The sequence below is a fragment of the Jaculus jaculus genome, chromosome 15 (genome assembly GCF_020740685.1).
Source record: "Jaculus jaculus isolate mJacJac1 chromosome 15, mJacJac1.mat.Y.cur, whole genome shotgun sequence".
NCBI classification, from domain to species: Eukaryota; Metazoa; Chordata; class Mammalia; order Rodentia; family Dipodidae; genus Jaculus; species Jaculus jaculus.
This window is the reverse complement of record NC_059116.1, coordinates 69,169,127-69,193,892: the sequence shown is the minus strand read 5'-3', so window position 1 is coordinate 69,193,892 and position 24,766 is coordinate 69,169,127. Positions and strand designations below refer to the sequence as shown.

The following is a 24,766-nucleotide window of genomic DNA, read 5'->3' as shown; positions in this document are numbered from 1 at the left end:
TGGACACTGTCCTGGTGTGAGGCATATGGCAGTGAGCCAGAAAGACACACTACTCTCATAAGTCTCAGTCTTATAGGGAACCTCAGAAAATAAGAAAATAAGTGAATAATGTGAATGTAATATGTGTGTTAAGACTGATCAAACACAATAAGGTCGAGTAAAGGAACTGGGGGATATGAGCCCTCTTTCAAACAGGTGGCATTTGAACAGAAGCCTGAATTGAGTGAAGAAAGCTGTTTAGTCTTCTGAAGAGAAGTATCATAAAGGGAGTCAGGCAGGGGGGAGCATGGAGTGATAGGAAAAGGGAAGAGAGGAGGGAAAGAAGAGTGAGGCACATGTCAAGGGACTCATAGCAATTTGTATTCATCAGCCCTCCCAACATAGTATGCGCATGTTATGCTTGATATAACTCAGGACAAAGGAACACTCATTTTGCTTATAGTTTGGGGGAACAGCCCATAGTTATTTAGCTCCATTTCTGGGCCCATAGCAAAGTAAAACATCATGATGGTGGGAGCATGTAGCAGAGGAGGCTGATTGCCCATGGTCGACAGGAAGCGGAGACACAGAATATGGGAGGAGGCCAGGGTAAGATACAGCTTCCAGCAGTACACCCGCAGTACACCCGCAGCGACCTCCTTCCTCCAGCTAGGCCCCACCTCCTACAGTTTCCACAACTTCCCAGCTCAGGGCCAAGCTTTTAACACATGAATCTGTGGGGGATATTTCATACTCAAATCATTATGCCATTTCATCCACTATAGTAATAATCCACAGTTTATTTTACCCTCTTAAAGTGTTTGCCAGAAGAGAATTTTAAACATACATGACCATTCCATTTTTTTTTTTCTGAAATTACAGTGAAAGTATGTTTGAAGATGTACTATTCTTCCTTCTTTAGTCCAAAACTACCGTTAGCAAAGTGTCCTTCCCTGTATTCCTAAAGAAGCACACTACCCTCCTGTGGATGCTATTTCCTGAGATATCAAAGTGGTTTCTCTCTTCTCGGGTACACTTTACATGGTAGCTGAAAGTATTTCATCAGAATCTTCAAGTGTCACAGCAGAAGCTCTTTAAATCTACATTTCAATTATTTTTCCTAAGTAAATTTATTTGTTTAATTTCCACTAGGGACTTTTTCAGCAGAAAATGTGGTTAGGAAGCTGGGCGTGGTGGCGCACACCTTTAATCCCAGCACATGGGAGGCAGAGGTAGGAGGATCAGTGTGAGTTTGAGGCCACCCTGAGACTACATTAGTGAATTGCAGGTCAGCCTGAGCTAGAGTGAGACCCTACCTCGAGAAAACAACAACAAAACAGAAAATGTGGCTAGGGGCTGGAGAAATGTCTAAGCAGTTAAGGCTCTTGCCTGCAAAGCCAAAGGACCCAGGTTCAATTCCCCAGGACCCATGTAAGCCGGATGCACAAAGTGGCACAGGCATCTAGAGTTTGTTTGCAGCAGCTGGAGGCCCTGGTGTGCCCAGTGTCTTTCTATCTGCCTCTCTCTGAAATAAATTTTTAAAAATGTGTTTAAAAAAAAATGTGGTCAGTAGAGTTCATGACTCTCTACTTTATCAGGGCAATTTTCTATGAAATAGTAGAGGTTGAAAGCCATTCTCAAAGATTCCATACTATTATTTATTTTTGAAATAATAATAATACACTGGGCTTACTAATTATGCCATGAGCAAGTCCAGTTACAAAGGAATGCATGAAAACATCTCCTCTCACTTCTACACAGGCATCAAGTTTACCCTGTGTTTAAATAGTGCTCTTGAGCTTCAAGATGAATTCATCTTGAAAGGAAAAGGACAATTTAACCCCCCAAACTATTACTTTTTATAATTATAAATTTATCTTTCAACTTTGGCTACCCAGAAAAGTCTCCCCACAGCATTATTATAAGTGATTTTAAACAGCTTTAGCTTTAAAACATAAGAGATTAAGCTTTAATTTTTGTTTTAAAAAATCTCTTTAGGCAATAAATATGTTCCTTTGTCTCGTGGCCTTGAAATAAAAATTAAGATAGTTTAAATTGCTCATGGTTAGAATAAGTGTTTCATGCAATTATCAGATGGTAGTGAATGAAATTAGAAATTAAATCATGAAAGAATAAATAACCAGGTAAGTGCATATTATTCCTTTTATGAGTTCCTCTTGGGTCTTTTGAAACCTAATTTAATCATGCTTCTTGCCTTTTATTTTGATATGATAATTTTTTTCCTTTGTTTACTTCAGTCTCCCATTTAGTTAATTAATTCTTGGGTCATTTCTTATTACCTCATTTTGAACCTGTTTTTAAGGGCTGTGTCTGTGTTTATAGAAAGAAGCAAATTGTATATTAGACATGTATTAAAGAAAGATAATAATATTGTCTCCCGCACTGTTTGTAGATATGTTGGTTTTGTTTTGTAATCTTGAGAGCTTGGAAAACAGCATTACCGTTATCACATGTGAACATTTCTTTGGCATTTATTTTCTAAAACACAATTCTGCATTCATGTACTACATTACTTCAATGGCCTTCTGTTTCCTGTCTTTTTAAAAGAAAAAGATGTTTTAAAATTCTCCAAATGTTTCTGTAAGTACAGACTCAGTCAAGTGCACACTTCAAAATAATGGATAACTTCTTTCAATAGAATAAGGCATTTTACAATGCCAGAAAGCACTATTCCATTCCCAGTGCTGGCTCTTCAAAGTGTTTCCCCTTCAAATTGAAGCAGTCTCTTCCCCCATCTTCAGTTTCTTTGAAGGCTACAATAAGACAGACACAGGGTTTCAAGAAAATGCTGTTGTGGCCTGATGAAGGATTAATTAACAGCGGTTTAGGTGTTTTCGTGTGATTCAGACTTTGCTCACATAGAAAGACGAGTGAATGGGTGCTGTCTCCGTGGCATACCTGTGTCATCTCAGCAGCTGCACGAGCAACAGAATACAAGAGCCGACCCTGGAAGCTGTCCTGTGCCCTTTAGTTTACAGACAGTGTTGGGACTCTTAAGTGTGTCTGCATCTGCATCTGCATCTCATTAGGACCTGTGTTCTATGGAAAGAGGTGATTTGTAGGGTTTTTAACCTCACTTCTGAGCTATCCATATGGGCAAGACCAATGTAAAAGTCATATTTGGACCTACATTGCCCTTGATATGTGGTATGCAGTAATATAAAGTGAGGTTATGTTGAAGCGCAGAGAGACAGACAGACCAAGGACACTGAGCGAGGCCATCTCTCTAAGGTTTCTGCAAACCAAGACTGAACTTCTCCCTCTGACCTCTTCTTCCTGTTACTGTCTATCACTGCAGCCTGACAGGACAGTTTCTGGGTCTCCCAAGCAGCTGTGTGGTCAGCAGCATGCCTCATCAGTCTCCGTCCCACTTGGTTTGCCCTGTGAACATCTTTCCTCCTAGCCTGGAGGAAGTCCTTGTTTTCATTTCCTCGGTACTACTAGAAGACCGCCAACAAAACTCCCACTTGCACACTTTTGGCCGAATTGACCCTGTTTTGGACGCTGATAGTTCAACTGTGATCTGGACTCAAGTACAACAAACTCCTAAGCATGGCTCCAGGTCCTGCTTGACTGCCTTGTCCATTCATGCCAGAAGGCTACGCCTGAGCAGCCCACTCACATGCCAAGTCAGCTCGCGCTCCAGACATGGCCCACCTGTCTGCCCTCCTTGTTGGAGGCTGTTTCCTAGCATGTCTCCTCTCCCTGATTCTTCCCACAGAGATCTTGCACATCACCTAATTATTGCAGAGGGTTTTTTGTTTCTTTGGAGAAGGTTAGATTAAGGTGCAAAATTGGTATTTTTAACACATATTATAAAAAGTATTATATTACTTCTGTAAATTAAACTGCAATAAAACAAAGTTGGGTAGTACCTAGCAAACATTGTTTTTAAAATCCTACGACTTATCTTCTAAGAATCAATGCAAATGCTTTCTCCTCCAGTGCGTGAAGCCTTCCATCCAGTGGGGCTTCACCTCCGTGTTATGCCTGTAACATGAACGCTTAACTGACCTATCCCTAGATCAACAGTAGCTCCTTCCCTAGAAGTACAGTATCACTCTTCCTATACTGCTGGAGTACAGTCCTCCACTGAAATACGCAACATTTTTTCTCTGTAGGTTACTTATTTGTAGTTTCTCCTCGTATTTGGAACAACATACTATGCACTGGCTTTCAAAGCTTTTTTTGTGGGTGGGTTGGTTGGTTGTTGTTGTTGTTGTTGTTGTTGTTGTTGTTGTTGTTGTTGTTGTTGTTGCAAAGGAATAACGAGAAAAACAGTGTAGATCAGAGTACAGTGCCTATCTCTCTGCGGGGCACCTGAGCAAGTCAAAGTGATGTTAACAGGGTCAACACATCCAACCTTCCAGCATGATCTGGTTCTCGAGGCTCCAAATCTAGCTACACCCACATGTGCATTCACCTGTCAGGATGCTAAAGAATGAATTAGTACTAACATACTAGGACAAAGTCAGATGAAGCAGTTGTTTTATTATAAAAGATCTTAGAAAGAACGGCTTTCAAAATGTTCTGACGTCACATACATTATAAAGAAGGGTCTTTTATCCAGTTAAGGCACTTCATTTGTCAGGAGAACCGCCTACTCCACCGTGGGCTTTTGCAAGATGACAAAACAAATCATCCTTGGCAAGCACCCCATAATTACATGTGTATCACAGTACCCCAGAGCCTTATGAAGTGCCTATACTGCTTAAAGCAAGGTCCCATTTAACAGAGTACTTTTACTTATACTGTACTAACAGAACCCAGAGTGCTTTGTTAAGGCATACAAAGAAGACCTGAGTCTCGTGCTCTGCCTTCTGTTTGCATTCATCCTTTGCCCTGGCTTATAGTCAGGAAGAAGAAACAGAGCTAGAGGGCTCAACTCCCCTTTCCTCCGCTCCTCTTTCAAAGCTAAGCAGAGTCAAGCCAGTAAGTGAAATGAGCTGAATCACTCTAGTATCTTCACACCCTTTTTTCCTACAGAAAAAAACTGACACTGGCTCCTTTCCAATAACATGTGCTTTTCTAGAAGTTTCCATGTCTGCTCTTAATACCATTATGGGACTCACTGTGCTTCTGTTAATATTTGCAGAGTCAAACATTGCACAAGATGTTTCATAAAGTGTCACTCTAGTGACTATAATCTCCTGATACAATTTTCATTCACTCAGCAACTATTTACTAAGCAGCTACTATGAACCTGGAGCTGTTGTAGACACTTAAGACAGTGGACAAAGCGGACAAAAAATATTTGACACATTATTTTATTAGACTTAACCCATAGTAAAATTGTGTGAGTAGACTTTAAGTATAAACTATAATTTCTACACCCTTAACAAAACTTTGCATAAATAAATATATATATATATATATTACATCTTATGGTAAAGTTTGTGAATTAAACAAAAGTGGAAAAAGGAAAGAACCTTATTTATTTACTTTTTTTCTTCTTTGGGCTATATATCTATCTCCCCATTTAAAGCAACAGAGAGCTCGCAGTAGCGTCCATCCTGGGGCAGTCTCAACAGGAAGCATATCCGAGAAGTATAGGGCTTGAGCGTAGGAAGAATTCTGCTCCCACTCCTGCTTGGTGGCTTCTCAATAGAAGCATCCAATGAAAACCAAGGGTTTTGACATTTCAAACTCAAGATTTTGAAAATCAAATATTGGGAGTGATGTGTCTTTTTATCCAAGTGAAGACCCCTGTCTCTGGCATGGATCATCCTACTGTCAGTGGGGGTAAAAATGTGCAAATATTTCTCAAATAGAGGATTTTTTTGATATATGATTATTTTAAATTTTGTTTATCATCAAGAAAATGCCACGTGAAAAAGAAGTATGTTTGCTGAAATAGTTAGAGCCCACAAGTTACCCATATTTATTAGTGTCTTCATCTGCTGGGCTTCTGAGTGCCTGCTGGCACAGGAACTTTGGTACAGTTGCTGGGCAGTCAGTGGTTTAGGAGAGGACACTGACCTAGAGCAAAGTACAGCCTCTGAATAGCCTGCGCCAATTTAAAGTTTAATAAAGCAGCACAGCTGAGGGACTAAGAGATTTATGGTTCCCCACAGAACCCGCTCGTGAACATACACAAGTAAATTTCACCTATGCCCCCTTGTGGGTTACTGGCATCATGTCATTGACAGACTCTTATGGTTCTCAGGGGTGGCACTCAGTGCATGGTCCTTTACTTTGGGTGGGCTTTTTAATATTTCTAAATATCAATTCCATTTCTTCATGTGTTTACTTTTTACTCTTGGTGGCCCTCAAGTCAGTACTTTAAAAAGAAAACACTAATGCTTTTCAAATACTAATCTACACAGTTTCCTGTATTGTGCAGCAAACCCATATCCAATCCCCTTTTAGTATCTGTGTGAACTTCGGGGTATGTTTTCTGCCAATCATAACCATTTAATGAGATTTTGATTATTGCACAGCTCTGTAATACAACCATATGTCCCGCCAGCACTGGTGAAAAACGCATATACTAACTGCCTATCTATGTGCTGCAGTATCTGGAGAGACCAAGACCAGATACCAGCCTTACCTTCCTACAAGCTTATAACCAAGGCCTATTTCTTAAGACTTAAGAACCTTCATAAACAATAAAATAATACACACACTTATGTATGTGTGGATTAATCCCATGAATTACATAAAACTATATGCAGCAGGCATATAGAAAAACATGAATAATACATCAAACTGGAAAATCCGGTTTTGAGTGCAGTCAGACAGGTGAGGGGCATGGATGGCATCAGTGACAAGAGATTCTGTCTTGAGAAGAATTTTAATATATGAGTTGACATTTGAGTCAAAATTTTTAAGAATTAGAATTTTTATGGGTAGAAATAGAATTAAACACATACTAGTCAAATAAGAACATGTAGAAAAATAATCTAAGCAGCAAACAGGTAGTCATCTCATTTTTCACCCTGAAATCTGGCTTAGAGCCAGATTTGTTACTACAGACAGTGAAGGGCCATATACATATTTCAACCCTAGGAATATCAGTAATTAGACTTAAGTACAAATCTGATGTAAAGGAGAACAGAAAGGACGAAGCAGGAGATAACTCTAGTACATTTACATTGGGTGACCAGAGAAGCAATAGAGAAAGGTGTAAGAAGGAAATATTTGTAGTATGAGATGATTTAATTTGGCACATGTTGAACTAAAACTCATCTGAATGGGCTTTAAAGAAATGCATCCAACAGCACTTGGCTCCCTGATCCTCAAGTGTATCAGAGAATGGAGCTGGAGGGGCAAGGCTGCTGACTTCACCTTACAGTCAGGCTAGAATCAACAAGGCAAAAAAGGGAACTATGTGCATAAATGCTAAGCTAACATCTAATTGTGTAACAGACAGATGAGCCAAGAAGTTGAAAGAAGATCTCTGGGTAACTCAATGTCTGGGGGGCACACATGAAGGAGGGAGGGGCTTGATAAATTTAGGGCAACAAAGGGCCATGTGACGTTAAATTTAGATGGCAGCTTCTCTCTACGGTGGTTATTTGACTCTGCAGGCAGTGAGAGGGGAGAAACAGAGACTGTACTTACAAATGATCTTCTCATGAAAGTCAGTGATTTTTTTTAAAGGCCCATAATAGTAAGGCTTAGTGACACAGCACTTGCCTAGCCTACACAAGGCTGAAGACACTAGGTTCAATCCACAGCACTTCCAAAAAAAAATGTCTTTAATTGCTGAGGAAAAAGTCTTCGTTATTTAAAAAGATGGAAAAAATGCAAACATTTCTAGGTTAAAGAGGAGAATACAGAACAAAAGAAACAAGGAAAAGACTAATGGGAAATGAACATTGACAGACTAGACTAGGAAGACAGACTGGACAGATGCAAGGGCCAGAGAACAGTGCTAAGTGGATCAGGTCACTTGTTGGTCTCACAAAAGAGAGTGACAGCAGCCCCTAGCCCTGGCTTTTTTATCTGTCCCAGGCCCTTAACACGCAAACCAAAAGGCAGAAACTCAGCAAAAAGCTGAGATGAATCGTTACCTTAAAGGAGAAAGTACCTCAAGTGCCATTGTACCAAGATGTCCTTTCTAAAATACCTGTCCACTGTGACCACTACTGTCCACCCATCTGAATAGTACATACCTCCAAAAACCGTTCAAGGTGAGGTGAGAGACTGCACCAAGATCCGGTACAACACCCCAACCACAGAGAGCTCGCTGGAGACCCTGCCACAATTCCTCAGTCCACTGCAGTATCTGCAGGTGTCTATCCCCATTTCATACCCACTTCCACAGTCTACCTCTAGGAGTTGAACTTACAATTGGTAATCCTCTTTTTCTGTTGTGATGCTTTCAAATGTGACAGGATAAGAAAGAAAAATGCATGCAGAGTGAGGTCTGTTAGAGCATGCCTTCTTTCCTCACTTTCTTCTCAGGCACCAAAGACTGCTTACATCATCACACTTTACAGGGGCAGGAATCTTCAGAGTCACCTATGCTGCCACCTCATTAATGACCCAAATGAGAGGCCTTGCAAAGATAAATGGTTTGTTGAAAGGAGATGTTATTAGTAGCAGGTGCTGTAGCAGTTACATCTACCACACCATGAAGTATCCCAAAGCAAATACTCCTGTAAAACTGGAACACTATTTCTCAATTTTTACACTTAATATCTTCCACCCGTGTGAGGAGCCACCAACATCATTTTTTTTTAATTTTTTTGGTTTATTTTTATTTATTTATTTAAGAGCGACAGACAGAGAAAGAGGCAGAGAGAGAGAGAGAAGGGGCACACCAGGGCTTCCAGCCTCCAGCAAACGAACTCCAGACGCGTGCGCCCCCTTGTGCATCTGGCTAACGTGGGTCCTGGGGAATCGAGCCTCGAACCAGGGTCCTTAGGCTTCACAGGCAAGCTCTTAACCACTAAGCCATCTCTCCAGCCCACCAACATCATTTTTTATCTGAATCCATGACTATCTGTTAAAACACGTATCAGAAGAGGTATGTGATTTCATTGTGATATGCCAAAAGCACAATAACATGGGAAGAAAAACAGGTTCAGTGTTCTATTCTTGCTACACCGATGCATACCGAGATTTTATAAACTGACTCTCAAACTTGTGGCACCCAGTGACATTTTTCATCCTTAAGAGGAACTAGAGAAGACACTAAAAATAAGGGCTGGTTTATTAATTAATGAAATAGATTTCTTTCTTAGAAATATCAACTAGTAAGATGTCCAAGAAGAAACAAAAATTAAATGGAAGAAAACAGTAAGAATATTTTGTATATTAACAGTATATATTTGGGCTGGAGAGAGGGCCCAGCAGTTAAGAGCACTTCCTGTCAGGCATGTAGGCCTGAGGAGGCCCAAGAGAGCTCTGGAGTTCAATTCCCAGGACCCACCTGAACAACTGGGCATGTCCATGAGAATCTGTAACCCCTGTCTCATAGGGGGGTACAGCTCAGAGAACCAAAAGAGCTCATACAAAAAATATTTTAAATGGCAAGCTTTGAGATCAGTAAGAGAGTCTAGCTCAAGTAGTGACAACAAAAGAGAGCTAGGATACACCAGACCTTCCACATCTTTCTCTGACCACCCATGCAAGCACACCCTTCCCACAGGACAGTGCACAGGTCACCACATGGGTGTCTACATGTGCCTGTGCCACTTACACACCACACCGTACACATGCATGCACATAAAAGAAGTGTGGGGCTGGAGAGATGGCTTAGCGGTTAAGCGCTTGCCTGTGAAGCCTAAGGACCCCGGTTCAAGGCTCGGTTTCCCAGGTCCCACGTTAGCCAGATGCACAAGGGGGCGCACGTGTCTGGAGTTCATTTGCAGAGGCTGGAAGCCCTGGCGTGCCCATTCTCTCTCTCTCTCTATCTGTCTTTCTCTCTGTATCTGTCGCTCTCAAATAAATAAATAAATTTTTAACAAAAAAAAAAAAAAGAAGTGTGATCCTGATTCATATCAGTTTCTGACCTTCTAAACTACTTGCTATCAGGGAATAAAAAGCTTCAAACAAATTGAAAGCCAAAATCTAGCCCCTGAATCTGAACTTTCTCTCTCAACTCTTTTAGAGAACCAGTAATGTCCTGGCTGTCCCAGTGCTACACCTCAAGCCACAGTGCTACCCTTGTGAACTGGAAATGGGCAGTGAAAGAAAGTGGCACCAACATGTACTGAGTAAAACATTATCCAATCACAGGCTGCCATGCCTTGAGATCATACCACTTCAGATCCTGTTATAACACTGTCAGTCTCCTCCTACCCATTACCTGCTCCCTGCTCTCTTCCCCCACCAAAAAAAAAAAAAAAGTCCTTTCAGGAACAAAGTAAAATGATGGGTGTGGCTATGGTACACTAATTGGGCCCTATGGGAGAAGACACACGCTATTTTAAGTCCCTAGGACTGCGATTAGCTAATGATGATAGAACTTATGTCACTGCATAATTATCCTACCTCCTCAGTCTTTTCCAGTATTGTTGGAATACAGCAGCCAAGCTCCTCAGAGGCAAAACCGCAACCACAGGCTTTAGTGTCTTAAGTATGCTTGGTACATACAGGCAATTTTCTCTGTGTTTACAATTACTTCCTAAGCCACCTTGCTTTCTTGCTGTGTAAGTATTCTATAGAAAATGATTAATGAATGCTCTGAAGGTACATTTTTACTCACTTCTATTAATGTGGTTATGTATCTTAAAGGAAATATATCTTGCTATCTGGGAAAAGTGGGGAAGAGGAGCAGTAAGAAAAAATAGATTTGTTCCCTGTTAAAGAAAGATAGTTTCTGGGATAGACCTATGCTAAATGTGACCTGCAAATAACAGATTCAAACAGAATCTCTGGATAAAGTAAAAACTTTTTAAGTGAAGAAGGGCAAATGTGAACATTCACCCATACCCTAGTGGACACTTATTCCTATCTTTCCTGGTGAATCTGGACCCTAGAATAAAGTCATAACCACTTCCTTAGCCTCCCTCCAAGCTGTGGATACTGTTGAACATACCACTCTCTATACAGAATAAGAAAGCAACAACCACAACTCGGTTTGCTTCTTGTGTTCCCAATGGATCTCAGTTCAACAGACAAAGAAGGTGAGGTTTCCAGATGCCCTTTGATTTGGTCCTCCTCCACTAGGAGTGGCTGCATGGAAGCTTACAATGGACATCTGCCCACTTCCTCTTAGAGTGTCTCTGGCTTGTCCATCTAACACCAAAGCAGCAGCTGGTTTGGTCAGTTCTCTTTAAATGCCCACACTTGGGCAGCTAGCAGAAGGGAATGCTTTGCTAAGAGTCCTCCACTAACACAGCCATAGCAGGATTATCTGGAGCCCTTCAGGGCTGCAGTGGGTAGTGAAGCAGGTGTCCTTGCCAGACGCTCTTGCAGGCAATAGAAAATGAGATGGGCAAAATTTCTGCTCTTTAATATGCTTACGTTCTGGTAGGAATATTTTAAATACATAGGACAGAACCATGCTTATTAGAGTTTTTTTTTTTCTTACTTTTGGTTTTCCCTGGCTCCCAACAATATTTCTCCCTTATTGTTACAAACCAGACTGAACCTCTCTCCATAACCTTTCACCTTCTTACGTCTCAAACTCAACTTAATACCCAGTCCTGAAAAAAAGTTGATAGAATCACACCAGACAGCCCTGAGACCAGTGGATCCCAAGTTCTCGTATATAACAGAAGCACCAAGAGGGCTGAAATTGATTCGTGAGACCCAAAACCAGAGATTTTGGATATAAAGTCTAGGTGGATCCTGAGAAATCCTCCTGATTAGACTGTGTCTGTACCTGCTTAAAAAAACAACCTTTTGTCTACTAAGTGCATATATGATTACAGTATGTCGAGCAGCATTAATTATAGTACCTGGTCAGGATGGTCCTGACCAGCTGGCTTACAGAGCACCTCAGCACTGCCCATGGATGAAAGGCAGTTTATGCCCCAGTGTAAACCGGGCCTATTTCTCCTCATGGTTGTTCATTTAGGATTTGAGCAATATGTGCTGTGTCAGTGTCCTGGGAAGGAGAAGGTAGAGCTTACATATATCACAAGCATAATGGGCTTGTATTATATAGATGCTCGTGACCCTTTCTGTCTAAACTGAGCTGGAATGTTCACATCTTCAGGTATGCTGTGGGCAGTGAAAGCTGAACTGCCTTGAACCATGAGAATGCTGCCTCATTAGGGCTCTCATTGTAGAGATGTAGCCATCATGTTTGGAGCTAGTAAAAAGAATTTTTAAAAATAAAAAATAATTTAAAAAAGAAAAACTTTTCAAAAAAGATGGTTGGAGAGACCACTGAGGCAGCCACGACTAGCCCCAGGACCTATAGAAGCCCCTCACATAGGACTTGTCAGCATCTCTGCTGTCGTATTTCCACAGATTGGAGCAACGTGTCTCCGGGGCACTTCAGCTTACTTTAGACAACTTCTGTTCTCTGATCGTTCTCCTTTATATTGATCTGAAATCTGCCTTTATATAAATGTCCATCCACTGATCCTAATTTTGGGCTCTTGAAGTACAAAGAACATCTTTTCATGTCAGGACCTAAGATTTGTTCTCCCCTTGGTCTTTTATGGGCTAAATCTTACCTTTTTGTGAACTTACTCAACTTTTATGTCTGATCACCCTCTTCTTGATGCTCTCAAAAGTATACATAAAACACTGGCTTCCTTGAATATATTGACATAACTGCTGAAATGTCCTCATCCATACTGCTATAGGGGGAGTACTGAGTCTTCAAGTGTTACAAAAATGATGGGCAAAAATGTAACTTCTCCTGAAGACAGAATGGTCAAAGGTTTCCCAACCAATATTTATTGATCACCTGTTTCCCTATGTAAGACAGCAATTCCATCTCATTTGATTCTTATAGCCGTCATCAGACAAGTTACATTACTCTCACTTTGTGAATTCATGCAGAGCCTCAGCTAAGTTGAACACATTGCCTGAGGTCTCACAGACTGGAATTGATAGAGCCAAAAATCTAAAGGTGGATCTAGGTAACTGCACATTCATTGATTCCATAAGTAAATCTCTCCAGGAGCCACAAGACCAATCCAAAAGGAAAAATAGGATTTTCAGTTCAGTGTCAGCATCATATTAATTCTCTGGAGCTAGTCAGATGTATGTAAGTCCTGTCTTTCCTATTTACAATGCCCTGAGAATGATACATATTCAAAAAATCATTAACTGTCATCATTAATAGCTTTCCTCCAAATGAAAATGAATGAGAGACTATATTAGTTTTTTACTGCTATGAATAAGTACCACAACCCTAGTTGCTTCCAACAACACATATTATCGTATAGTTCCCTAAATCAGAAGTCTAGCATAGTCTCCAGGCTAAGGTGACAGTATCAGCTAGCTGCATTCTTTCTGAAGGTTCTAGGGGAAATCCTGTTTCCTCACCTTTGCCTGCTTCCAGTGGCACTGACTTGGCAACTTTTGGGCACTTTCTCCATCTTCAGAACCAGCAATGTTGGTTCTGTTTCTCCTCATGCTATCATCTCCCTGGAGTACTCTCTTCTGATTCCCTCTTCTCCTTAAATTAACTACTCAGATAATCTGGAAAAAATATCCTCGGGTAATTAACAACTTTACTTCTGTCTTCATTTTGTAATCCTATTTCGCATGTAACTGAACATAATCATAGTGCCAGGGACCTGACTGTCCTGGGGAGAAGCATTATTCTGCCTGCCTCTTTTTCCATATGCACCATTCACACCCAAAGAAGCTTATTTGCCTACCAAGGAATAGCGGCACCAGGAAAGAAAGAGAACAGACTAGGAAGGCCTTTATCAAAGCACCACGGCATCTTATTTCATGTTGGGATGTTTGGTTCTGCTCACCTCTCCACTCGCAGCAGTTGCCTTCTTCCCAGGAGCACAGTGAAGGCTGATGAGGACTTAGGCAGGAAGCAGGGCAAGTTATTCACATGGCTAGAAAGGGCCTTTTTTTGTGGAAAGAATTTTTATGCTCCCTTTCTCTTTGGAAAACTGAACATGAAAACAGGCATTTTATCTCTAGTATAAATGACCTTTAAAATAAAAATTTCTAATGTTTTCCTTAGGATACATAATTAGATATAATAATGGATTTTATTGTGGCATTTTCACACATGTACAGAATGTATTTGATCATATTCACACACACTCATTACTTCCAGCACTGGCAGGGCTAGCCACCAGGGAGGAAGCTTCTAACCCAGTTCCAGCTTGCTTTCCCAGTGTCCTGCAACTGGCATCTGTCATCTTCAGCAGCAGGGTTGTGATCATCTAGTTCTGATGGGCAATCAAGAAGAGTGGCAAGGACTATATTGTTTTGGAGGGAGGCAGGGTGTGAATTACCTCCACATAAACTGTTTTTTCTAAATTCTGGAGATTGAACCCATGGCCTTGTAATGGTAGACATGTTCTCTAATGCTAAGCTATAACCATGGCTCCAAACGAAACTTTTTTACTAGGTAAAATTAGTCATGCTTCTTTTCTGGGATTATTTACAGAAGATTTCCCTACAACTGTTACATATCTACAAATCAGAATCCATTTGGCCTCCCTGTGTGGGCCTTACATACACAGCTGGAATTCTGGCTGCCATCTCTGCCCCTCAAGTACACTAGGTCACTCCATTCAGCAGCTGAATCTCTACTTCATCTTGGAGACGGTGGAAAGTTGGCTGTCTAGTTTACAGGTTGCCTCAGAGGATTTGCCTGCAGTTAAAAAGTGAGAGATTCATTGCTGTTTATTTTTTTTACTGTTGACAATGACTAGGGAAGAGAAACCAGGCCCTGTATGGGTCAAGTGAGAATAGTTTTCAGCTCTAAGAATAGTAGACAGCACTTATTCTAAATGATCTGTTAGCACTCATTACTTTTTAGAGCCTGCATTGCAAGGACCTGATAACATGGTATTCAGTCTGTAACCTATAGTTTTTACCTGAGCCAGGAAACTTCTGGATGTATTACCCATCTAAGACAAACCTTAGCTCTGAGAAAAAGGGAAGCCACCCTCACCTTTCCATTGGAATTGGTATTAGGGATTTCTCACCTTAGAGTCTTTTTCCAGTCAGATAAGCAGAGAAATTCTGTGACAATCTCAAAGTAGCATATCCTTACCAATATCCCTTGATCACCTTGCTTCCCACATTTTCTACCACTCACACAGTTTTAACAAAAGGGTGCAGGCTGTGTCTGCCATGTGAGCTATTAAAGATGTGGTTTCTGTCTACTGCATGACAACTTTCCTTGTTGGCTGCCTGGTCAGAATAGCTCGTGGTTACTATATAGATTTTTAACACATGGTAAAGAGGCTGCAAAGGTGACATGGCAAGTGATCACTCTACCATATAAGCACTGCCCCTCACTTGCATTCCCCATGGCTTTGTTCTACAACCTCTCAGGCATACCAGGTATGGTCCAGCCTTGATGTGCTACCTTTCTGAAACATTCCTTTGGCATTTTTTAAGTAATTTCAGGGAGAAAATGAAAGATATGGTTCCCATTGGAACTGGAAGGAACCTTAGGTGGGCAGAATGCAGTTATCCAAGACAGTCTGCTGCTAACCTGCCAATGCTGAATTAGAAAAATGTGGGAATTGGGGATATGCGATTTGTCCCTGTGTATTGTGTCTAGAATCTCTCCCTGTTGTGTATCTGTTCAACACTTAGTTCTTACATGCTTGATCAAGATGGGTCCTGTGACAAATCTGAGTTATAATAGATTGTACAAATCCAGCAGGCTCTTAAAAGCTACTAGATATGCAATATAAATACCTCTTTCAAACTGACAGTCAACTTCTGGTAAACTTTCAAAGTATTGTCCAATAATACCAAGTTCTTGGAGTCTTCTCACTCATTTAAAGGCACTTCATCAAGCTGATTTTTCATAGGCTTATGCTCGATTCCTCTCTACCCTGTTCTTCACCTTCTCCCCATCTTTCTATAGGACTTCCTTAGAATACCAACAGGTGAGGTAAGAAGCTATGTTCAGTATCTTGAGTCAGTCTCTCAAGTTTTTAAGTAAATAGAAAAGCAAGATACAAAAAGACATAATTTGTATATTGTTTATGTGTGTGTTTATGTGTGTGTGTATATATATATGCACGTATATATATATATATATGTATATACACATACACACATACATACACACATACGTATATATATATATATACACACACAGAGAGAGAGAGAGAGAGGAAGAAAGAAAGAAAGAAAGAAAGAAAGAAAGAAAGAAAGAAAGAAAGAAAGAAAGAAAAAGAAAATGAATATGGGCACACCAGAGCCTTTGATACTGCAAATGAACTCCACACGGCATGTACCACTTTGTGTCTCTGGCTTGACGTGGGTACTGGGAACCCAGGCTGTCAGGTCTTGCAAGCAAGTACCTTTAACTGCTGAGCCATCTTCCCAGCCCCGTATATGGTTCTTTTTTGTCAGTGACATGTTCGCAATGTGTTTCCAGGCCTTTCCTACCTCTCCTGGCTGGCTGGAGGTTGATGTGCTACATGTGTCATACCACATGTCTGTCTATAACGAGTTCTGTGACTCACAGTTGTGACTGTGACCTGCATATATACAAGAGCGACCAGAGGAAGCTTTCACACCCACAGCACACTTGCCTTTCAGAACGGGAGGTTCAGAGAAATCATCCATGAGACATGGCAATTCCAAATACATTCCACTCCTTTATACTCTCACCACTCAATGAGGCTCTAGGCAGTGAGTCGACTTCCTGGAGCCTCACATTCCTGTGGGTGGGAGCACAAGCAGACAGCCCCTGGGAGCAAGCATCCCGCATGGATGATGGAGAAGGACAGAGCCGATAGCCTGGTACATGGGATCTTCTGATTTTCTGTGTGGAAGAGGCCCATCCAGCAAAAATAGGACAGTAGCCACAATGTCATAAATAACTGAAGGTGTTTAGGCTGAAAAATAGGGACAGACCTCCTTCTTGTTGTTGCATGAACTATGACCTCAGTTCAGTCCCCTTCCAATCAGTGATGGGCTAGATCCAGCAAATGGTGCCATCTACCATGCCAAGTTCATTACATAGAACGTCTCATGTAATCTTTACAGATATATCTTATATCAAGTTTCTTTCCTTTTTTACCATCCAGTTCAACAAATTGAAACTGAAACTTGAGAGAATAGTTTTAGTCAGGTGCACTCAGTCTTTTCAGTGAACTTCCCATTTTCAGACCCTGGCCTCTCCCTCATTGGTGCAAATGGCAGCCAAGCCCATAGGAACAGTTATTCACACATTTCTCAGATGACCCAGGTCCTCAATTTCCTCTCCTCCATGACTTCTCTTTGAGGAGTATCTCTTCTCAGCCTGTTCTTTTCTTTCCATTCCTTCCCTTTGTTCTGAAGAGTATGGGGAAGGAAAGCTAAAATCCAACTGGAATAAAATAAGGATTTTCTGACAGGACTGCACATTGGTGCTAGAGGTTTTTTGTTTTTGTTTTGTTTTGTTTTACTAGGATCGGGACAAATTCCATGTAATTTTCTTCACCTAATGAAATGCAAATTTTCTTAAGAGTTTATTTTATTTATTCATGTGTGTGTTTCAGACACACAAATGCCACAGCGTGCATGTGGAGGTCAGAAGACAACCGGAAGGGGCTTGTGCTCTTGTCTCATCGCCTTTGAGACAGGGTGCCTTTTTGCTGCAATGGAACACCAATCTAACTGGCCCATGAGCTTCACCTCCCGCTATTTTAGGCACTTGCATTTACAGCCACAGGCGCCACTTTGCACCTGACTTTACACAGGCTCTGGGGAAGTGAACATGGTAGGGCAGGCTCTGCCTGCGGAGCCATCTCCCTGCCCCTTTATGACAGTATGCTAAGGCCTTTCGTAAAGTAAGAAATTGGACCATTTTTCTAAAATTATTTAAAACCTATATTAGTCTCATATTAGTATAAGCTAATGTAGTACCTTATGGTTGCTGTTGGCATGGTATGTGTTTTTCTACCCTTTCATATACTTACCACGACTCCACTTGTGATTTTTTTTCACTTTAGAAGGGATTGAAAGCAATATATGTTCACTGGAAACTGCACTTCCAATTTTGATCTTCCTGGGTTAGTGATATGTGATTCAATATGTTCTCACGGTGCTGGAGCAGCAGTGAGCCACAGAGCCGCCACGTGAACTGAAAACCATCAGGCTTCCAGCTGTAGGTTACTAGCGAGTGTATTTTTAACTTGGGATATTCTGTTTTTAAAATGCATTCATTGAGGCTTAATCCCAACATAAGCCATCCTTTATGGTTTTATTTTATATTAACTTATATTATCTTTATTATTAACTTTATATTGACTTTTATATTAACTAATATTTACTAATGTGTTTTAATCTCTTTAATGATTTTTTTCAAGTCTTCTAATTTTTATTTCTCTTTAATGATTTGGGACTATAATATAAATTATAGCTTCAGAAAATAAGTTTGTGATTTTTTTTTTTGGCGGGGGGTGGTTTTCAAGGTAGAGTCTTACGCTGGCCCAGGCTGACCTAGAATTCACTATGGAGTCTCAGGGTGGCCTCGAAGTCATGGCACTCCTCCTACCTCTGCCTCCCGAGTGCTGGGATTAAAGGTGTGCACCACTGCTCCCAACCCTAATTTGTGATTTCTTTAGAAATATTCCCCCTACAAAATTCTTTCCCTTCCTTCTTTTTATATATTAATGGTAAAAATATTATATTAGGGCTGGAGAGATGGCTTGGTGGTTTAGTGTTTGCCTGTGAAGCCTAAGGACCCTGGTTCAAGGCTTGATTCCCAAGGACCCATGTTAGCCAGATGCACAAGGGGGCGCACGCATCTAGAGTTTGTTTGCAGTGGGTGGAGGCCCTGGCGTGCCCATTCTCTATCTGCCTCTTTCTATGTCACTTTCAAATAAATAAATAAAATTTTTAAAAAATTATATTAAAACTGTTAACATTTTGACTTTGTTATCTTATATCTATTAAAAAATAGTAAAAGAGAGCAAGTACATATTTAAACTTGTAAGGTTCATATGTAACCTTATTTATAATTTCTGATTTTTTACATGAAGATTTGAGTTACTATCTGGTATAATTTTCTTGCTCCAATATAACCTTGCCATCATCCACCTGTGTGCTATTACTGCCAAAATACATTATTGCCTAACATTGCAGTTAAATAAGTCATCAACCACTTTTTAATTAGTTAAGAGCAAAAAAAATTACAATTACACTTTGATAAATACATAGTTACTTCGTAACTATGTGTTTACATTTACTGTCTAAGATTCCATTGTGTAACGGTGAGCACTGTGCACTCTGACATTGTCTAACATCACAAGCTAAAAAACTTAACTATAGCAATGGGTTTTTTGGTATATTTATTTTTTGTTGTTGTTGCTTTCTGTTTTGGTTTTCATCCAGGAGTATCTATTTCTCCATTTTTGTAAGATAATTCTGCTGCATATGTTTAGTTGGTAAGCTTTCTTTCTTTCTTTCTTTCTTTACTTTTTTTTTTTTGTTTGTTTGCTTCCCAGTGCATTGAGTATTCCTACCGTGTACTTACAAATTGCATTATTTTGTGGCTGGAGAAAAGGCTTAATGGTTAAGGCACTTGCCTGCAAAGCCTAAGGACCCATGGTTGACTCTTCAGCTCCCACATAAGCCAGACACACAAGGTGATGCAAGTGTGCAAGGTCACATGTGTACAAAGTGGCACACATGTCTGACGTTTGACTGCCATGGCTGAGGACGTGGTGTACCAGTTCTCTATCTATCTCACATTTTTTTAAAGGCCAGTCTGTTGGGCTTGCCTCAAAAAAAAAAAAAATTATTTTTTAAGTAAATTAAAAATCGCATTGTTTCTACTGAAAAGCTAGTTGTGAATCTTATGGAAATTCCTGTACATGATGTGGTTCTGTTGTTGTTACTGTTGTTTTTCTCTTGCTACTTTTAGAGTTTTCTCTTTTGTCATTGACTTTTAGTATTTTTAATATCATGTATCTGGGTATAGGTCTTTCTGTGAAAAAATAGTCATTTATCCTTCTGAGAGCTTATTTTCTTGAATTATGTTAAGGTTTTTCACCAAATTTGGGAAATTGTTAGCTATCATGTCTTTGAACATTTCTCTAGTCTTTCCTCTCTCCTTGAGGTACATGTATTACATATATGTTAGTGTGTCATATTTCTCTGTGGTTGTGCTCACTTTACATTTCTCTCTATTCATTAGAATGTGCAGTATCTATCAATAATATCTTCAAGTTTACTCATTTGTTGCAGTCCGGTTCACGTTGCTGGTAGAAATCACCCAACCAAGAGCAGCTTCTGGGAAAAAGAGGTTTATTTTGGCTTACAGGCTCAAAGGGAAGCTCCACAATGGCATGGGAAAACGATGGCATGAGCAGAGGGTCAACATCACCCCCTGGCCAACATAAGGTAGACGACAGCAACAGGAGGGTGTGCCAAAGACTGGCATGGGGAAACTGGCTATAAAGCCCATAAGCCCGCCCCCAACAATACACTCCCTCCAGGAGGTGTTAATTCCCAAATATCCATCAGCTGGGGACCTGGCATTCAGAACACCTAAGTTTATGGGGGACACCTGAATCAAACCAGCACATCATTCTTCTATCACTTCAAATCTACTCTTGAGCCCTTTGGTGAATTTTGTCATTTCATTTCATTACTTTCAACTCTAGAATTTCCATTTTCTTTGTTTTTTTCATAATTTTTGCCTTGATTTTTTAAATTATTTATTTATTTATTTATTTGAGAGAGAGAGAGAGAGAATGGATGCACCAGGCCCTCTGGCCACTGCAAAGAAACTCTAGATGGATGTGCCACCTTGTGCATCTGGCTTACATGGGTTGTGGGGAATCAAACCAGGGTCCTTTGGCTTTGCCAGCAAGTGCCTTAACCATGAAGCCATCTTTCCAGCCCTGCCTTAATATTTTTATGATAAAATATTAGCATGCCTTTCCCTAATGTTTTAAATATAATGTCTTAAGTTTTCTTTAGCATTTTGAATATCTTTATATTAACTGCATTGATATCTGCTAAGTCTGATATCTGGGACCCCTCAAGCATACTATCTCTTGTCTACTTGTCTACTGTCTTTTCTTTCTCCTGTGCATGGACCATACTTTGTTTCTTTTCATGCATTATAATGTGTTTAAATATTTGGACATTTTAGATAGCAACCCTGGATGCTGACCCTATTCACCCATTCCCAGAATGTATTCTGTTTTGTATCTGCTTAGCAGTGATCAAGATCAGTTTGGTGAAGACCATTCCCTGCCTGTTTGCCTCTAATGTCATTCCTTGAGATAAAGCCTTGGATTACATAACAATCTCACCTCCTCTAAACGGCATCATTTCTGGGTAGCTGCTTTTGATTGCCTCTTTCCCTGATCTTCACTAGGGTCCTGGCAGTCTGTTTTGTCATCATATACAGTTGTTGGCTTTAGCAAACTTTCAGTTGTTTGCTCCATTGCTTTTTGCTCTGCATGATACATTGCCACCACTTTCTAATCTGATTAAAGCCAGGCCATTTTGTAAGGGTAATCTTTGAGCTTGACCACCAACCCTGGAAGACTCTTACTAGCTGTCTCCTTGGTTACTAATGTCTCTATTAAACTTATAATTCACTGGCTATAGAGCTGTCAACCTCCTTTTCATTGCTTTCCATCAAAATACTCTTTTTAGTAACACTTAGGCTTAATATTTCCCTGCTCTGTTTTGAGTGAAGTCATCCTTGCTAGAGGAGCTACAGAGCCCTGTGTTCCTACACCCTAGTCAGCTTGTAAACAGAAAGCTCATGTCACTGTTCCAGAGCTGCTACAGGAACAGTAGTCTACTTTTCCTTTTAATATTTTTTTATTTACTTGCAAGCAGAGAGTGAGTACTGGTGCACCAGGACCCCTTCCCCCCTTCCCGCTACAGGTACTCACATGTGCAGGTATACATTTACTGGATTTGATGGAGGCCAAAGGACAGTCTTGGGTATCACTCATCTCAGGCACCATTAAGTTTATTTTACGTATTTATTCATTTGGAGACAGGGTCTCTCATTAGCTCAACAAATAGACTAGACTAGACTGACCACCAAGCCCCAGGATGGGGATTTTAAGCACATGCCACCAAACCTGACCTTTTTTACATTGGTTCTGAGTATTGAACTCAGTTCCTTGTGCTTGTAAGACAAGCATTGTACTGGCTGAGCCATTCTTCCCAGCACCTATCAACATATTTTAATGTCCTTTGATTTCCATTATTATCATCATCATCATTATTGTTAGTGAAATATTGTATTTACTTATTAGAGAGAAAGGGAGGGAGAGAATGAGCATGTCAGGGCCTCCAGCCACTGCAAATGAACTCTAGACACACGCAACACCTTGTGCACCTGGCTTATGTAGGTACTAGGGAATCGAACCTGGGACCTTAGACTTCACAGGAAAGGGCTTTCACCATTAAACCATCTCTCCATTATTATTGATATGTCAGGTATTTAGGTATCGTAATTGTGTTCCTTTCACAGTCCCCCCCCCCCCTGTGTGGCTGTTTTAAAGATGTTATCTTTATCTTCTGTATTCCAGTTTGGGATTTATTTTTACTTTTCCTGCCTGGAACTCTCTGAGATCCCTGAATATATATTTTGAGGGGTTTGTTTGTTTGGGGAGATTTGGTATTGTTTTTTCTTTTTACTGTTGGTTCTGCTTAGGGGGTTATTTTGGTCTTTTATCAGTTATATAAAGTTCTCACTCAGTTTTTCTTGTATTGCCTTTTTCCCATTCTTTTTCTCTCCTCAGGAACTTCAACTAGACATTGTTAGACCTACTCCAGATCACTTATCATCTCATACTTTCTTTTTCAGCTACATATAATATCCACAAATCTGTGTCCCAGCTCAAAAACCTTCCAACTGTAAAGCCAAGAAATTACTAACTTTGTCATGCACAGTTAAGACTTAAAGGTTTTTTTAAGCCACATGAATATAAATTTTAAAACTACATGCTGAAGTTTGACTAAGACAGCATAAGGTCTGAAATTACCTTAAAATACACTGATACAAAGGAAGAAGGTTAGTTCTTGAGCATTCTAGAATCTGGATGTGTTTATAGGATTTTGCTTGTTGTTTCTACTTCTGATTATGTTTATCATAATATGAGAGAATGAAAAGTGATGATTTGATTATATATATTATATTGACAATTAAAAATATAATGCAAGTGTCAGAAATCAGTGGCTATGCATGAATGGAAATTTGAAAAGGTAAGACATCTCTTTCTCAAGAATTTTATTTGGCCTCATCCAGTAAGGTGTGTACTAGGAACAATGCTGTGTGGTCTGTGAAGGCAATCCCAGCTACCTAAAGGATAGGTGCCACTCCTGGGAGTGGTCAGAGTCAGGTTTTGACTTTATCTTCATCCCCATAACCAAGAAAAATAATGTGCTTTTGAAGGCCAGGCAGTTGTAAAACCATACTTAAAATATTATTTAAAGACATCATAAGTGCAAAAGAGAACCACTTTGGAAAATTACTTCAGGGGCCTAGAAAGATGGATCATTGACTAAAGGCATTTTCTTGCAAAGCCTACTGGACTGGGTTCAATTCCCCAGTAGCCACATAAAGGCAGATGCAGAAAGTGGCGCATGAATCTGGATTTTGTATGTACTGGCAGCCCACCACCCAGTGCCCATACTCATATTCTCTCTTATTGTCTACCTATACATCTCCCAAATAAATTGTTTTTTAATTTTTTTTTGATTTTTCGAGGTAGGGTCTCACTCTAGCCCAGGCTGACCTGGAATTAACTATGTAGTCTCAGGTTGGCCTCGAACTCATGGCGATCCTCCTACCTCTGCCTCCTGAGTGCTGGGATTAAAGGCGTGCGCCACCACGCCTGACAATTATTTTAAATTTTAAATAAAAGTGCTGTAGAAATGATTCTGGGAAAGGGTTTGGAAAGCTACTAAGCCACTTTAGAAAACATAGGGCAGTTCCTTAAAATATTAAAAAGAGATGCCTCACATGACCTAGTCATTTCAAACCTAGGCATATACTCAAGAAAATTAAAACCTATTTCTACATAAAACCTTGAAGCTTAATGTTCACAGTATTCCTGCTCATATTAGCCCCAAAGCAGAAACAACCCAAAGATCCACAGTTGATGACAACATACATAAAATATATTATCCATAGAATGGGATATTGTTATTCACCAATGAAAGGAAGTTCTAACACATGTCACAATGTGGTTGAACTTTGAAAACACTGAGCTAAGTGAAAATAAGCTAGTCATAAGATTTAACATTTTCTTATTCATTTATGTCAAATATTCAGACACATGACTTTACAAGTTGAAAGGGAAGGGGGAAGAGAAAGTGCAAATAGGTATACATTTCTTACAGGTAATGGAAAATGCTCTGAAATTAGCTAATAGTGAAGGTGGTACAACTCAAAGTACACTAAAAACCACTGAATTAAAAATTTGTAAAGGAGGGTTGGAGATGGCTTAGCAATGAAGATGGTTGCCTGCAAAGCTAAAAAACACAGGTTCAATTCCCCAGGACCCAGGTGTGCCAGGTGCACAAGGTAGCACACACATCTGGAGTTCATTAGCAGCTGCTGGAGGCCTGGCATACCCATTCTCATTCTTTCTCTCCCTCTAATAAAAAAAAATTTTTTTTAATGTAAAGGGCTAGATTTTGTGATGTGAATTGCATACCAAAGCTGATGTTTGAGAGTAGAGGCATTTTAGAAAAGAGGAGGAGAATCTGGTTTGTACTG

The 24,766-nt window shown here is 40.2% G+C and overlaps 1 protein-coding gene across 11 annotated transcripts in view; it reads left to right on the top strand.

Annotated features, from left to right (window-relative positions):
• The window catches only part of Celf2 (CUGBP Elav-like family member 2), an 897,461-nt gene that overhangs the window by 850,789 nt on the left and 21,906 nt on the right, over positions 1–24,766 (top strand). The gene's annotated exons all lie outside the window — the stretch shown is intronic.